The following is a 16,608-nucleotide window of genomic DNA, read 5'->3' as shown; positions in this document are numbered from 1 at the left end:
AATAAATACATCTTTAATAACAGAGACAACAGACAGCCACAATGCCCCGTTCATCCCGCGACCGTCTCCCTCAACGTTTTGCTAGCTAACACAAAGGAGAAGTCTCCATTTGCCATGAAACCACCACTGGTAGTTAGCCAACAGATTAGCCTAGCAGATGAAATACATTTACAATTGGTAACGAATAAACATAGCCGTACAAACGGAAAACAACAGAAAACACAATGTTTTACTTACCAAGTGAAAAAGCAATTAATTGAGGATATCTCCGTCAATACGGATCTGAATTGCTAAATAATTTGTGTGTGTCGTTTTGGCGGCGTGATGATGATGATGACGTCACTGGAAATTCCGGAATACAAGCGTAACGCGATAAAAGGTCCGTGCTGCAACCATCCCGCTGCCCCGTTGGTACTGGCTCTCCCCTACACCATGCAGGTGTATTTGGATATAATATATATTAATATAATAATATATATTTGGAGGACAAAGTACACCATGCAGCATGTATTTGGATATAATCTCAAACTTTAAGAATGGTTCCTTGTTTATTTATTCCTAGTATTGGCTCCCATGCCATTTGTTTATCCCCTATCAAAAGTACAAGTGCAAAATCTTAAGCTATGTTCTATCGATAAACCAATTTCTCGAGTAACAGCTCCAAAATATCAGACATAAAGGACTACAATATGCTTGTGAGAGCTATATTCACACTTCACAGTATAATTTATGCAAGCGTCATACGGGGGAAAATATCAGATAAACTGATCTTTGCAGTTCTGTGTTGATTAGCTAATATTTCAGTGGCATTTTGATTAACGTTATGATTTATTTCTATTTGGAACAAAAATTATGGTTTAACAGATTACATGTTTACTGGGCAGTGGTGAGAAGGGCTTTGTGTTTGTGTGACTCTTGCGTGAATGGCTAACGGCTAGCCATTCACTAGCCTTACAGCTAGCTGATGGCTGCTAAGTTCCCCCAGCCTAGGAACGGTCTGAAGGCTATCTCCCCAAATTCTACAACAATGTCTTGTTTACTAACGTTCATAGTTGATAACGTTACAGCAATACAGTTACATTTCGTACTCACTGTAAGATCAAGTGTTTAACGTTTATGTTAGCTTATTGTTTTGAATAGAATGTTTGACCAGCCCACTGGAGCTAGCCTCGGTAGCCGCCGCCATGTTGAATAGTGAAAGAACTACAACGCACAGGCGCTTCTCGTTGGCGTCACACCCGGTCTCGCCTAAAGCCCGCCCGTAGCTCACGCTGATTGGGTCGCCTGGGGGCGGGCCGGTTTAAACTCCAATCTTGAGCCGAGGTCAGATGGAGGTGGGATTGTGAATTTGTGGAACTATGCCGTCCCCATCTGGCGGAGTCAGGTTAGAGAAGGTTGGCATCGGCAGATCGGAGGTGGCGAGTGGGGGAGTGGCGATGGAGGAGATCTGTCAGGTATGGGGGGGGTGGCGAGATTATTTAGAGCTTTTGTAAGTGATGAGAAGGATCTTGAAATAGATTTGGTGCTGAATTGGAAGCCAGTGAAGGTGTTGGAGGATGGGTTTGATGTGTTCCCTGGAGCGGGAGTGAGTGAGCAACCGGGCAGCTGAGTTTTGAACGTATTGCAGTTTATGGAGGGCAGTGAAGGCCGTAGAGAATGATGTTGCAGTAGTCTAGTCTGGAGGTAATGAAGGCATGGATGAGTGCTTCTACGGCTGAGGAGGAGAGGGTGGGGTGGAGTCGTGCAATGTTCCAGAGGTGGAAGAAGGATGTTTTGGTGATGTTGTTGATGTGTGACTTGAAGGAGAGGGTTGGATCCATATACTCCGGGAGCCATGTGGTTGAACCTCGCTTCGTCAGATAAAAAAATTTCTCTGCTGATTTTTGTACTTTGGGGGTACCTATTCAAAATACAGGAGGGTGCCCGGTGAGCACCCTTGAGCATTTTCAGATATTAACCCCTTAAGTGCCAAAATCCCAGAAAAATAAGGATTTATGAGATTTCATGCAAAATACTCAAATCAAATGCATCAAATTTGTTTTCTCCAATGTCTATTCATCATGTACAATGTCATGTACAATGTATTTCATTCCAAATTACATAATATTAACCCTTTTAGGCCGTGCCAGCAAAACAAACTTTTTATGACAATATGGGTCGTGCTGGATGAGAACATCCATTGAGCCTTTGTTCATTGGCAAGTAGAGATTCAAAGTAGATGATACACATTGGGAGGTGTGAAGTGAAGCGCACATTTTGCTGATGGTCTTCACAGTAGTTAAGCCTATTTGGATCTTGAGCATCCTACTCTGAAACATGCACAGAACATTGTGCATGGCAAACCATGCACTTCACACAGTTGCACTTATTGGAGTTAGAAGGGTTTTCATCTCCAAAATGTGTCTGCGACAAGTTTGCAATCTTCCGGTAGAGTGGTTGGGCTCAGTGACCTGTTGCATGTGTCTTTTTTTGCATTCCTCAGTGTTCAATGCTAGTGGCAGATTTACATTGAGATTTCACCACAAGATCGCATGAAAGTGGGGCCTTCTTAACATTCTCAATGAATGCTTTATTCCATGGCGGTAGAGCAGCTAAGTTTGGAACAGGCTGAGATGAAGGCAGTGACTTGGTCGAGGACCTGCTGGAACAGTGCAACCACATTGTCAATGGCAGATAGTTCGTACAGTTTTGAGGTCTTTGATGACAGAGCCTTTTCCATAGTAAGACGCTACAGCAGTGATACTCAACTTGCGGCCCGCAGGCCACATGCGGCCCGCGGGCGCCCCCTGTGTGGCCCGCGATGGAATTGCAAAAAATATATACAGTATATATATATATATACAGTATATATATATATATATATATATATATATTTTTTTTTTTTTTTTTTTTTTTTTTTACAGTGCACCTGAACGCAACATGCAAGATCCCCGCTGAATAAGTGTCCAAATGTTCATGTCATTCTGGCCAATACTCCATTTCTGTTATAGCATTTCAGTGCTATAATATGCTATCAATATGGAATATCTTTCAATAATCTATGATTTAGCTGCTAAATTGTCAAATACCGCCGTCTGCTCACTACCCAGGCACTTATGTATGTACTTAACCTAACTAACTTAACCTAACTAACTATCCGGTGTGCACAACATTGTCAGACTAAACTCCTGCTGACACACCAAAAACCTACAATCCACTACAGAAAAATGTATATTGTTTGTTTATTAACTGGCCCCTGGCCTTCTATCATTTCACGAAAGTGGCCCCCGGGCAAAGTAAGTTGAGTATCCCTGCGCTACAGTGTTGCATCCCAATATGGCATGGGCTGGTAAAAGGTTCTTCACAATTTGTGAATGCTTGGCCAGTGTTGACTTGATGTCCACTATTGCCCTTTCCTTGTGGGGCGATTCCATGATGTGTGGTACATCCAGTGTTTCCTGATGGTAATGGTGAAGGAGTAGGATGAATACATCTGTGTCATCAGAAACCACTGAGATTTGATGTGCTTCTCCAGCACACCGGACCTTTTCGACAATCTTGGTGTCACCTTCTTCCTGCTGATTTTGTAGATCATATCGGCTCCTTCTTTCTTCCAACCTGATCTCAATGGGGCATGGCTCCTCCCCTGTCACCACCAACTTGTAGATGGAAAAGCCGATCTTGGGTCAGTTCCTCACATAAGAGCTAAGAGATGGTGTTTGGCGCTGTGATTCGAGATTGGCGCTCTGGAGCAGTTGAACCCGAAATGACACAGTCGAAGAAGGCTGTGTTTGAGCTCACCACTGTCATGCTAACCTAGCTAGTGAAGGTGCTAACGCTAGCGTCAATGTTAGCGCTAAAGTTGTCAGAGGTGTCACCTCCGACACAATATTGTTATCCAAGATTTTGATGCCATGGTATTCCCAAATATTGCGTCGTTTCACATGTATTCACATGCCAGTGCCTAAGTTCAAGCTCAAACACAGCCTTCTTCGGCTGTGTGATTTCGGGTTCCACTGCTTCACAGCACCAGATGTATCAGTTCGGTGCTCAGTGGTGTGAGGGTGTAAAGCAGTTTACAATTTGGACCATCGGCTGCGCTTCCTTGAATATCGTGGATATACTCGATCCAGTTGCTGTAGCCCTTTTTTTTAAAATCCTGTACACATTCATCTGCCCATTTATCGATGTGATCAAACGAAATTGGTGTGACAGAACTCAAACTTTTGGTCTACTGCTCCCATGTTCAGACAGGGGTTTGGATGAGAGTCTCGCATGCGTTCCCAACCAGCGGGTGACGTCATCCCAAGATGGCCGCGCTGTGAATAAGGGCCATGCCTGTAGAGTACATTTGAAGCAGGTTTTCATCTGGAGGCTATAGTCCTGTCTGATCAGCTTCAGTCTGGCACCCTGCAATACTCTGCTGCCAAGGCCTTAGGCAGATTGTGCGTGTGCGTGTGTCTGTGTGTGTGTGTGTGTGTGTGTGTGTGTGTGTGCGTGCGTGTGTGCGTGCATGTGTAGTGCGTGTGTTTGTGTGTGTGTGTGTGTGTGTGTGTACATAATGTATGTTTGTGTTTTTCAGTTTTCTGCGTGTTTTTTCTTTTCTTGCATAGACATGTTTATTTATGCATGTGTGTAAGCGTGTCTGTCTGTCTATGTGTGTGTTTCATGCATATTTTGATGTCTACATCTCAGGGCTTCAGGTCGACTTCCAGGTGCCAAAAACCACAGGGGCAAATCACCCTAAAACATAATGTGAGAGAGTTGCTTGGTCAGTTTCAATCCCTTTGATGAGAGGAAAACAACCTTCTGTTCCTTAAGTAATCATTATCCCTGTAATTTTCATATAAATCAATTAATTTGGCTCCTCCCTCTCTGCCTGCTCCAACACAACAGTGATCCACTCTGTAGCCACCCCCTAAAGCTTCTCCCCTGTTCTCCACCCCTGGTTTCATTACGTTCCATTCTGGACAACGTCCCCCACCCACTCCATGATGAGCTGGTCGATTTTCTATGTGCTTAATCAGATAATTCTTCTTCACTCTTTTTTCTAATACCTTAGAATAGCCAATTTACTTATTTTTGATCTAGCAGACTAGCATTTCATCTGCTTGCATTTAATCCTATTTTGAGCTTTTTCCGGAATGTAAGTAGGCTATACAGAAAAAAAGCAATTAAAAAGATCCATGCATCCAAGATGCATGGATGACTATGAATTGTCCATGCATGCCAGATCAGTGTGTGTCATTTAATGGTGATCAATGACCAATTTCAGCACTAGAACGGTTAACACCAGGGGCGGACTGGGATTCTATTTCAGGCCGGGCATTAGATAGCAAGGAGGCCAGGCCGATACGAGCCGACGCGCGTGCCGGCGAAAAATTTGGGCCATTTGAAGCCCAATTTGAGCCGTTTGAAGCCCAATTTGGGCTGTTTGAAGCCAGATTTCGGCCGTTTGAAGCCCGATTTGGGCTGTTTGAAGCCTGATTTGGGCCGTTTGAAGCCCAATTTGGGCCGTTTGAAGCCAGATTTGGGCCGTTTGAAGTCCAATTTTACAATGAGATGCACCCACTTTAACCGTGAATAAAGTAATAAAACCACTAGTAAACCAGTAGGCAGCGCCTGGCCTGCTGTTCAGTGAGTTTTTTTTTTTTTTTTTTTTTTTGCAGGCCAGGCCAGGCCAGGCCACGCCAGGCCAGGCCAGGCCAGGCCAGGCCACCGGGCATTTGCCCGACGTGCCCGATTATGCAGTCCGCGTCTGGTTAACACCATAATCGGAAACTTTGTAATTCAGTAGGAGCACAGTAGAAACCCTGCTTCAAGTCCAGCTCATGGCGAGTAATATCCCCCCCCTCATACACATACATGCGCGCGCACGCGCACACACACACACACACACACACACACACACACACACACACACACACACATGCATACACCTCTCCCTTCTCCAGACTTTCCTGGACTCCTCACTGTTTGATACAGAAAGCAGAAATGCCTTCTCGAGAAAGAGAGGAAGAGGAAGGACCAAGACAGCAGAGGAGGAGAGGAGGAGGAGAGCTGGAAAGTCCCATAATGCATCAGGTCACCTACTTCCACATGTCTGTCTGCCTGACTCACCCCGCTATCACGCACCAGACACAGGTCAGGTGGGGTAACATGCACTATATGCTCATAGACAGAATATACACACAAATATACACACCAAATGTGCACATGCATGCACACAGAATATGGGCACACACATTGTTTAGGCAGAAAGAAATTTGTTTAAAAACACTAGTTGTATCCTGTCAAGCAGTGGTTCTCAAACCTTGGCATAATGATGCAATGAATGAATGATAACCCACCTTTTGAAGAATATATTGTAACATTACAAAATAAGAAATCAAGTAAAAGAGTTGCAATTAGTGTGTCCTGAGCAGATTTTTTTTAATGTTTCATTTATTTTCATCATTGTGCTTCATATATTAACACGTTGGCACCATTGACTGTACAGTATATGGGCAGAACCTACCATTGTTTTTGGACTCTCGTGTTGAAGCACATCAATGGTTGAAGCGGCCTGTCGCCATCTTGGGGTCGTTGCTCAGCTCACGCGACATGGCACAAGAGCAGGGGTTTCCCAGAGCCGCAGCTCAGCCTCCTATTGGTCCGTGATCAGCAAGATGCGCAATCACTGGACAGGCGACCTGTCAATCACCCCCAAAACATAGTCTTTTCTCTCTAATGCGTGAGTATACAAATTTGGCCCATGTACAGTTGTTATGAAAGGTTAAATTAGCTATAGGTCAAAGCCGTGTTTGGGTCCATTCTGTAACCATGTTTAATCACTGTTACAAAGTGGGACATTTTAACATGGGGGTGAACGGGAATGACTCACTTCTGGGCCCAGCCTCAAGTGGCCATTCGAGGAATTACAGCTTTCAGGATCACTCCCACAGCTTCCTCTGTAAAACCCAGATCTAGTCCACTGGTTGGTAGACATTATGTTGAGTGATAGTATGCTAAGGCCTATATACAGTAGCATAAAGCTCTCTGATGAAGCGCCATTGAATTGAATGAACTGCATGCAGATGGCTACATGCACAGCAGAGACATGGTCTGTCTTCCCCCTGCTAATTCTGGGTGAAGAGTGAAACTTCTCTAAATCCCATGTGGACGATTATGTGTCATTAAACTACAGCCTGGTGATCATCTTATGTGGGAAACCAATTTTCCATAAACAGACAAGTGATTAAGTGCAGCAGGACTTCTTATCTGTTACTGTAGTCTGGGTATGCTTTTAGTGTTTCCTCTCAGACCGTCAGCTGGTGGAGACATGTGGTAGACGTGATCGGCTGTGGTTTGGCTTTGTTCTGATTTCTTGTAAATTAGCTTTATTCTACTGAACAGCCTCATTTTATAAACACTCAGCTGCACTCACACATCATATGTGTTTGTGTGTGCATGTATTTTTCTGCATCTGTGTTGTGTAAGTAAGTATCAGAATCAAGATTCAAGATTCAAGATTCAAAAGATTTATTGCCATGTCAACAAAAGTTGATAGGAATTTGTCTTGGTTTCACTCTCAGAGACAAACAAAAACATAGCAGCCAGCGACAGGAACATACAGGAACAGTTCTCAGCTACAGCATATATCAGTATGTAAGTAAGTAAGTGCACATAGAAGGAATTGGACTCAGGTTTGCTTTGCTCTCATAGTACTCACATACTAAATAAAAAAAACGCTATGCACAAGTTAAAAACAGGCAGGGTAAAGGGGTACATTTAGACATTAGCAACAAGTTACAATAACTAGAGTACCAGGGTTCGAGTTATGGGGGGGGGGGGGGGGAAATGGGGGCTTGGCCCCCATAGATAGAGTCTGGGCCCCCATAGTCATGAACACCTGTGGGGGTCACCTTTTTTCTTCTTCAAATAATGCATTTTTCAATGCAAGAATTAGTATTATTTATGTTAACTAGATAAATAGGCTAAATAAGAAATATGTTTTCAGTTTTCCAAAAGAACCGGGCCATGTTGTGTATCAATAAATAGGCTGCATTTCACCTCCAAGCCACCATGTGTCACCCATGAGCATGTGTTCTACTACTACAACCCATTTGGGGGAAGAGGAAGCCACAAGCTGCCACCATCACATGATATAGACAGCCTGAGCCAAAAAAACACATTCATCTTTAGCGTTAGTATACCATGTCACCGAAAAAAAGGCTGAAGCCACCAACGGGGTCTACAAGCCTGCGGTTTCATAAAGAAACAAAGAACAGCTTCTAGCGTGACAGCTAGGTTGCTACTAGTAGCTCTGCTAATGTTATCACTAGGTATGGTGATGTTGCTGAAGTGGACACAGCTGCTCGTGTTACAGCCAACGTTGATAACGTTACCCGGACCTGAACCCGGTGCTGCTGCTCGGACCAGCACCATACACCTGGACAGTTCAGAATCAGATTCAGAAGAGGAGCGCGATGATGAGGGGAGAGGAGAAATGACTGGAGAGCAGGAGAGAGTCGAGAGACAAAAGACCTGGAGAGGAGAGGAGACTAAGGGCCCTATCGTCGCAAAGGCAGTCATTTTGCGTTAGCGCCGCGCAAAGCCCTAATTGTGGGTGTGTTGGCCCGCTGCGCTTCGCGTCATCTCGGCGCAAACCTCCATAGGTGTGTTTATGCCCAAAAGTATATTTGCAGGTGTGATCATGATTATGTCCATCCCCCTTAAAAGACACAGCATCCTTCTCGCGTGCACAAGCAGCAGGACAGAGTGAGAGAGAGAAAGAGGGCGAGAGAGAAAAGATAGCCTAGATGGGGAGAGCGAGAGAGATAGATGTGAGGCTGTCATGCATAGGAATCAAATAAAACGTGCTCATGCCCACCTGTGAATCACCTGTGTATTATTGCCATTGCACACGCTGAAGAAGGGCTGCTGCCCAAACGTCTGTGTGGGCAGCAGCGCTGTGGGCGCTGGAGTTGTGACCCCCCCATATCTTCAGTGCCTACTGCCCAGGTGGGCTATCTCATCGAAAGGGCCTTTCTGTGTGGAGTTTGCATGTTCTCCCCGTACCCCCCAGGGGGTTCCTCCGTACATAACCCCCCACTAAAAACATGCAGAAGATCGTCATCCGACCAGTGACGACAACATCTGAAGTTGGTCCAATGATGGTCCAATGAAGGTCCCCGGGCGCTGGAAAGAAATAGCGACCACTGCTCCTGGCCTGCCCCCTGGAGGAAAGGACAGGAGATGCATGCGCTGCGCTGCGCGGGGACGGGAGAGGCGCTACAGACAGAGTGTGAAGCCTGTACCCCGTTGGCCTCTCACCAGGCAAGACAACGGCTTCACCAAAGACCCGCTGCGGCCTAGAGGAGCGCTGCACTCAGGAGCTTCCTGAGCAGCGGACTTTTTTCACACTCAAAACAATTGAAACCACCGCCAAGATTTTATTTCACCAGAGGCGAAGGCAGCAACACAAAAGACTGATGGAAATATATATAACAGAAGAGAAGGTAAGCCCACTAAACTGGTATTGCATTGACACTCAATAGATAGAGTAAACACGATTCTGCCTGACCAATCAGTCGTCAACAATGTTTTCACGTCACCGTATGAACCCGGGTCCACAGAATAGAACCCCGACGAGGCAGGTACGAAAAGTAGCACGACTCGACCCCAATACAACCCGGGTTGGGACAGTTTTAACCGGTGGAATGAGACCAATCATCGAGTCGAGCGGAGCGGGATCGCGCTACTACCTGCGGTGGAAATGACCCATTACTGTAAGGTTTTGTGAATCCGCAGCGCCCCCTGCTGTTATGCTGAGAGCAGACAGCCTCGGGTCAGAACTCTGTGATCTGGATGCTTTCAGATAACAGTAGATTTTTATTCAGTGATGATTTCTATACAATAAGAGTGATGACATCACCAGAAGACAGATTCTAAAGGCATGTGTAAAGTCATTTATGGATTTCTTTTAATAAAGACTACCTTAGTAAAGTATAGCCTATTTAGGGCAAGTATAAAGTAATTTGTTTCAAAGTAACTTTCCCAATATCTGTCTATCGGTGTCTCCCTGTGTGTGTGTGTGTGTGTGTGTGTGTGTGTGTGTGTGTGTGTGTGTGTGTGTGTGTGTGTGTGTGTGCGTTTGTGCGTGCGTGTGTTTAGACATGTGTTTCTCTGTGGTTTGGCTCACTCTGTGGACCTCGCTGCGCCTTAAGTGAGTGTTGCACATGATCTATGACGGCAACATCAACCTCTCCTTCCCTCCACACGTCTCTCCCTCTCTCTCTCCCTCTGTCCCCCATCTCTCCCTCTCTCTCGCTCTCTCTCCCTCTGTCTCTCCCCCCATCTCTCTCCCTCTCTCTGCCCCATCTCTCTCACTCCCTCCCTCCCTCTCTCTCATCTAATAGGAAGAGGTTGCATTCATAGGCTGAGTTTGAGTTGTATTCTTGGGGGGGGGGGGGGGGGGGGCTTGGTGGTCAGGGCACTAAAAGAACAACTATTATATATCCCTCTCAATTCCCAGCTATGCTGCACCGCCCCACACAATGCCAAAACAGATCACTTATAGCCCAATAGACCACCACAACAAATTAGAAAGTAGACAACAACCGACGAACACATCCAAAACCAGGCTTGTAATTCAATACTGTACGAGGCAAAGTAAAAATAGTGGGGAAAGACATCAGACGAGAGGACAGAACATGAAAAAGTTAGAACCACACCGTCAGGAGCCTACCTCCAAATACATTCCAAATGAACAGACACCACCTGTCTAATGCAGTATAGTCTGTTTCCACCCTGCATAGATGTCAACAATATTTTCTGCTGATAGCCCCAGGGCCGGATCCATCTGGGGGCCCTAAGCAGGATATAGATTAGGGGCCCCCTCCCAGGGGCGGGGGTTTGGGGGCATCTGCGCTGGAAGTACTTTTAAGTAGGGGGTGCTGTAAGGAGGGGACTCTCGGTGCTGCAGCGCCGAAGAAAATTAGACGTTTTTTGGACTTTTAGCCATATTTAGAGGAATATTTAAAACAAACAAACGTGACGATGATGACGCTCGTTTGTAGCCCTATCAGTGTCAAGCAAGCGTGTAGAACCCAGCAGCCATAGGGGTTGCCAGGTCAGTTAAACCAGGGGTTCCCAACCTTTTTTGTGCCAAGGACCGGTAGATACATGCAGGACCGGTTGTCAATTTTAATGGTTTTAGTTACATATATATTTACTGACCAGGTGGCAACAAAGGGTAAATAACAGCCTTTTGTGTTGTACTGTATGTAGCCTACAGTATTTATGTTTTTGTTTAAACTACAAACATAAATAAATGTCAACCTATGTTTTAACTACCACACACAGCCTATAATATTATAGCCTATGTTTATAAAAAAAAAAAAAAAAAAATTAGGGGGCCCCTGGCAACTCCTGGGGCTCTAGGCAGCTGCTTAGTTCGCATATAGGGCGGGCCGGCCCTGGATAGCCCTTTGGTCAAATCTGCCTCAAGCCGGTGATGTAAGCCTATGGATATACAGCTTAGCTAATAGGCACTGTGCTTAGATTTCACCAAATCTAACAACAAAATGGCTGAGTGCCGGTGTATGCAGCATAACAAGGGCAAATCCGGCCCAGGACCACCTGCGTCGTGTGGTAACTGTGGGGGTGGGCTTAGCTGGGTTGTGGCTAGATGGGGTACAGCCACGGATGGAGTGACACAAAATCGTGGCAATTGTTATTCCATTCAATTTGTGGTACTTCTTGTATAGTGTTAAGTGACGAAACCAAAGATATAACAGGGTGAGATAAAGGACACATCCCCCCAATATTCAAGTATAATACACTTTAACATCATCATTGTGCTGCCCGTGGTATATGTGCTGTATATAACTTGACAGTCAGATAAACGCCCTCCTGACATCAAGACTTGAACACAGTTGATGCATGTCCACAGGTTTATTGACATCGCAGGGAAAATACATACAAATGAACAATGTATGGTGAATATACTCAAATGAATTAAATTGCCTTGTTTTTACTGCTACACTTTTTAACATATTAATTAGATTTTTATATAAATGTTCCGTGCCATCATATTTTAGCATATATCATCAACTATTTATTCATATTTATTTGTATTTTTTTGTCTTTATTCTCTCATAATGAATTTCATTGGCTAAAGTATACAGTAGTCATTAGCTTGTTTGTGTGTTCCATCAAATGCTCCAGGCTCCAGGGAGCGTTAGCTCCAATGCTAAAGACGCATGACAACGCAATGCTCTGAGACCAGTTTGGAGTGAGAACGGGCTGATGTGTCGGCGTGTCTTTGCCTGTCTGTCCTCTCTGTTGATGTCTGGCAACACACCTATTCAGGGTGTGTGTTTCTATTTCTATCCCTCTACCTGTGTGTGTGTGTGTGTGTGTGTGTGTGTGTGTGTGTGTGTGTGTGTGTGTGTGTGTGTGTGTGTGTGTGTGTGTGTGTGTGTGTGTGTGTGTGTGTATGCGTGTGTGTGTATGCGTGTGCGTGTGTTTGCGTGTGTGTGTGTGTGTGTGTGTGTGTGCGTGTGCGTGCGTGCATGTGTGTGTGTGTGTGTGTGTGTGTGTGTGTGTGTGTGCACACATGTGTGCGTGCATGTGTGTGTTTGTGCGTTTGTTAGAGTGTCTAGTCAAGTGAAGGGCCTGAATCCTTCATTGCTTTCGATTGTGTGTGATTGAGTGTGAGTCACGGTGAGCTGGACCTGGCTAATCGCTGCAGCATTAACTGGGCTTAGTCCTCATTGTGTATCAGGTGGGGCGACAGACAGACACAAGTTTGGATGGAGAGGAGAGGAGCGGAGAGGCGGCGGGCCAGACAGCCACTGCAGGGCTCAAGGGATGCCATTTCTAACCATGTCTGACTCACCGCTCACTCAGTCTTTCTCAATGTTTCAGTGGTTAAAGGACAGATTTAGGCCTTTAGGATTTCACATGGAGAAATTCAGCCAGCATCCCTCCCCACTGACTGACACAGGGTAGAATCACCCGGGTTTACCCCAGGTGAAACCAGGTGAGGTTCTGGGTGCCGTCGGGTTAAGTACACCCCTCCACCCACAAGAAGATCATGTTGTTTGCCACAGAGCTTATTTTCTGCCATAATCCAAAATCCAATGGAAAAATCCCATTGTGTTTTTGTGGAGGGAACCAGGGCGATGCTAACTTCCAGGTTGGCCTACAAAAATACAAACAAACAAAACAAACACAGGAGGGACACACCCCATCTACACGCAACCAACGCATGCACATGGCGATGCATGCACACTTTGATGGCGCAGTGAAATTTGTTCGCTTTCATCCCATCTTGGCCTGTCGTTCCTCGGCAGGGTAGGGCAGGAGCGCAAAGGGGGCCAACTTCTTTTGTCATCGCTGGTCAGGCGATGATCTTGTATTGAGCACGGATAGAACAGTCTGGCCCCTCTCCACGATATATATAGCCCACCTGGGCACTGGGCACCAAAGGCATGGGGGATTTGGGAACAGAGCCAACCTCAATGCCAACAGTGACCGAGGAGGGAATCAAACTTGAGAGACAGGCTAGGAAGGCATGACTCACATCACCTTCACTGTACAGTACCTGTACCTGCCAGTCAAAGTGTCTGGTTTGTTTGCATTGTGTGATGGATGCGTAACCCGTAGAAACAGCAGAGCCGTCAGTGGGTGGGTGGTTCCACAACTGATGGTGAGGAATCTGAACTTTCAGTGAAGCACGGCGTGTAGTTTGTGTTTACAGAGGATTAACTCACCTGAACGCACCTGAACACACCCAAATACCCCATCCACCAAATGAGTGAAACCATGCAAACCGTCACAGTATTAACCGCTGACCATACTGTATGTATATATATATATATATATATATACAGTATATATATATATATATATATATATATATATATATATATATATATATATATATACATGTGTATGTATATACAGTATACATATATAATAGACTAGAGGTGACAACCAGGTATAGATTGGTGACAGTTGACGGTCGGAGAGATGGCATCCGGTACGGGATGGGTTTAGCACCCCAGCCTGGCTCTCTCGTGAGGGAGAAATCCACAAACGCTATGGATTAGCCTCCTGAAAATCTCTGTATAGATCGGCGCGGCCTAGGGTACTTCAGGCTAGAGCGAGGTGCTCGGCGCAGGCCAATGACGTGCAACGCACAGGCCTTCTTGAAGGCATCCTCTCTGCCTCTGGATGCCTTTGCCCCGGGAGGGTCTGGTGAGACGAAGGAGGAGCGCGGCCGGGAGTAAACCCACCGGGCCTGAGCCTCCATGCACGGAAGGGTCTTGCAATGCTGCGGTGTAGCACTGGCTCTATTGCAGCGGATTGGGCATGATCAACCCTTCCGCGGGCAACGTTGCAGACAGAGTAGGAGGTGTATGATGTTCGACAGACCCGAAACACCTTACAACCCCAGTTAACATCACTGATGACGCGTCCCAGCCCATGCGGTAGTATGTATTTTTTAACATATAATTCTGGCTCCCCTGACCAGTGACACTTAGGAATAGACTAGGTGACAACCAGGTATAGATTGGTGACAAGCTGGAGAGACAGTTGACGGTCGGAGAGCGGCATCCGGTACGGGATGGGTTTAGCACCCCAGCCTGGCTCTCTCGTGAGGGAGAAATCCACAAACGCTACGGATTAGCCTCCTGAAAATCTGTGTATAGATCGGCGCGGCCTGGGGTCCTTCAGGCTACAGCGAGGTGCTTGGCGAAGGCGAATGACGTGCAGCGCACAGGCCTTCTTGAAGGCATCCTCTCTGCCTCTGGATGCCTTTGCCCCGGGAGGGTCTGGTGAGACGAAGGAGGAGCGCGGCCGGGAGTAAACCCACAGGGCCTGAGCCTCCATGCACCGAAGGGTCTTGCAATGCTGCGGTGTAGCACTGGCTCTATTGCAGCGGATTGGGCATGATCAACCCTTCCGCGGGCAACGTTGCAGACAGAGTAGGAGGGCTGATCCGTGAGCGGCTGCTTCTGGGATGCGAGTCGGGGTCTTAATCGGCCTCGGCTGGGTCTACTGGGCGAGGGTGTATGATGTTCGACAGACCCGAAACACCTTACAACCCCAGTTAACATCACTGATGACATATATATATATATATATATATATATATATATATATATATATATATATATATATATACACATACATACACATATAATGTTAAAATTTATTCCTATATTAACATTAGGTTTAGGCATTGATGCGGGAGTCTAATTTTTATAGCCTCTATAGTAGATCTTTATTCCAGTGTTGTCATTAAGAAGTCGACTTTGCAGCAGGAATATTACCTTCATCTCTCTCTTATTTGTGGTAAGCCTCATATCATACGAGCACTTTTTACCTCCGCTAAATTGACAACTACTCGGGTCGTGCTTGGTGCCCGACTGCATTCACTTTCTTTCCAGAGAGATGTTTTGTTGACACGGGGGTATAGGCTATCTCTGCAGACAGCTCGTTGATGTTTTCTCTGATACTGGAGAGGCGTTTGCACTCTTTGTTGCCGCTAACGGGCTATATTGTGTGCATTGCTTGGCCCTTGTATTAGCGTTATTGCAATTCTAATTAACTCGGGTATCGGCCCTACCCCTATGCTTGCTGCAGCGTGGGCTCGCCGCACACAGCTCAGCTGCTGCGTGGCCTGTCACTCATGATGTCACAATGTCTATGATATCACTGATGATGTCACAATGCATATGACATCACTGATAATGTCACAATGCCTATGACATAATCAGTGATGTCATAAGGTGATTTTTGTCAATAATGATGTCACTGATGACATCACTGATGATGTCATATATATTGTGACATCATCAGTGGGACAAAAATGTAAACAGACAGCAGACAGGTATTGCCCACTTGCTCTTTTTTATATGCCTCAGCCAGGAAGGATGACATCCACTGATGACATCACATAATTAGGTATATAGGGCAATCACCTAATTAACAAATCCGGCTCCGTCAGGTCTCACACACACACACACACACACACACACACACACACACACACACACACAGCCATCATCACAGCAAGACACATCACAGCCTGGCAGATGCGTCTGGTTCCCCTCCCCGTTGAATGGGAGCGATCGTTCGGGCCGACACACAAGCACAGACTACAAAAGACCGGCAGCCAGAATCAAATCAATTGGCATGACGGCCTCTAGCCTACATTCGTTTTGAAATAACTTAACCTTACCCTTGCTGACTTGGATAATCTTCCACTCACTTCCACTTCCCTCAACTCTCCACACCAAACACTCCCAGGACTGACTAGCAGTAACTTTTGCTCTAGCTTAGGTTTTCTGCTCTGGGTCTTCCTCTTCTGAGGAACTCCAACTTTTAATTCAAACTTAACCTTGGAAATGGCATCAATAATCTATCTGAAACAATGTCCTCCTCGTACAGTAATGTGGCTTGTCGTTTCTGTCATTGTGAAGTAAACAAACAATTGCTGCCTGCAGCTGCTGGCTATAGCTCGGGCTATAGCTACCTATTATTAGCTGTGATTCCTCTATCACAGCTATCCCTGGCCTGCAGTGGGCAGCGATAACAAAGCCCACCCATTTAGAGGAAGATATGATTGGTTAA

The sequence above is a fragment of the Poromitra crassiceps genome (assembly GCF_964638095.1).
Source record: "Poromitra crassiceps genome assembly, chromosome: 1".
NCBI classification, from domain to species: Eukaryota; Metazoa; Chordata; class Actinopteri; order Beryciformes; family Melamphaidae; genus Poromitra; species Poromitra crassiceps.
This window is presented reverse-complemented; position numbering follows the sequence as displayed.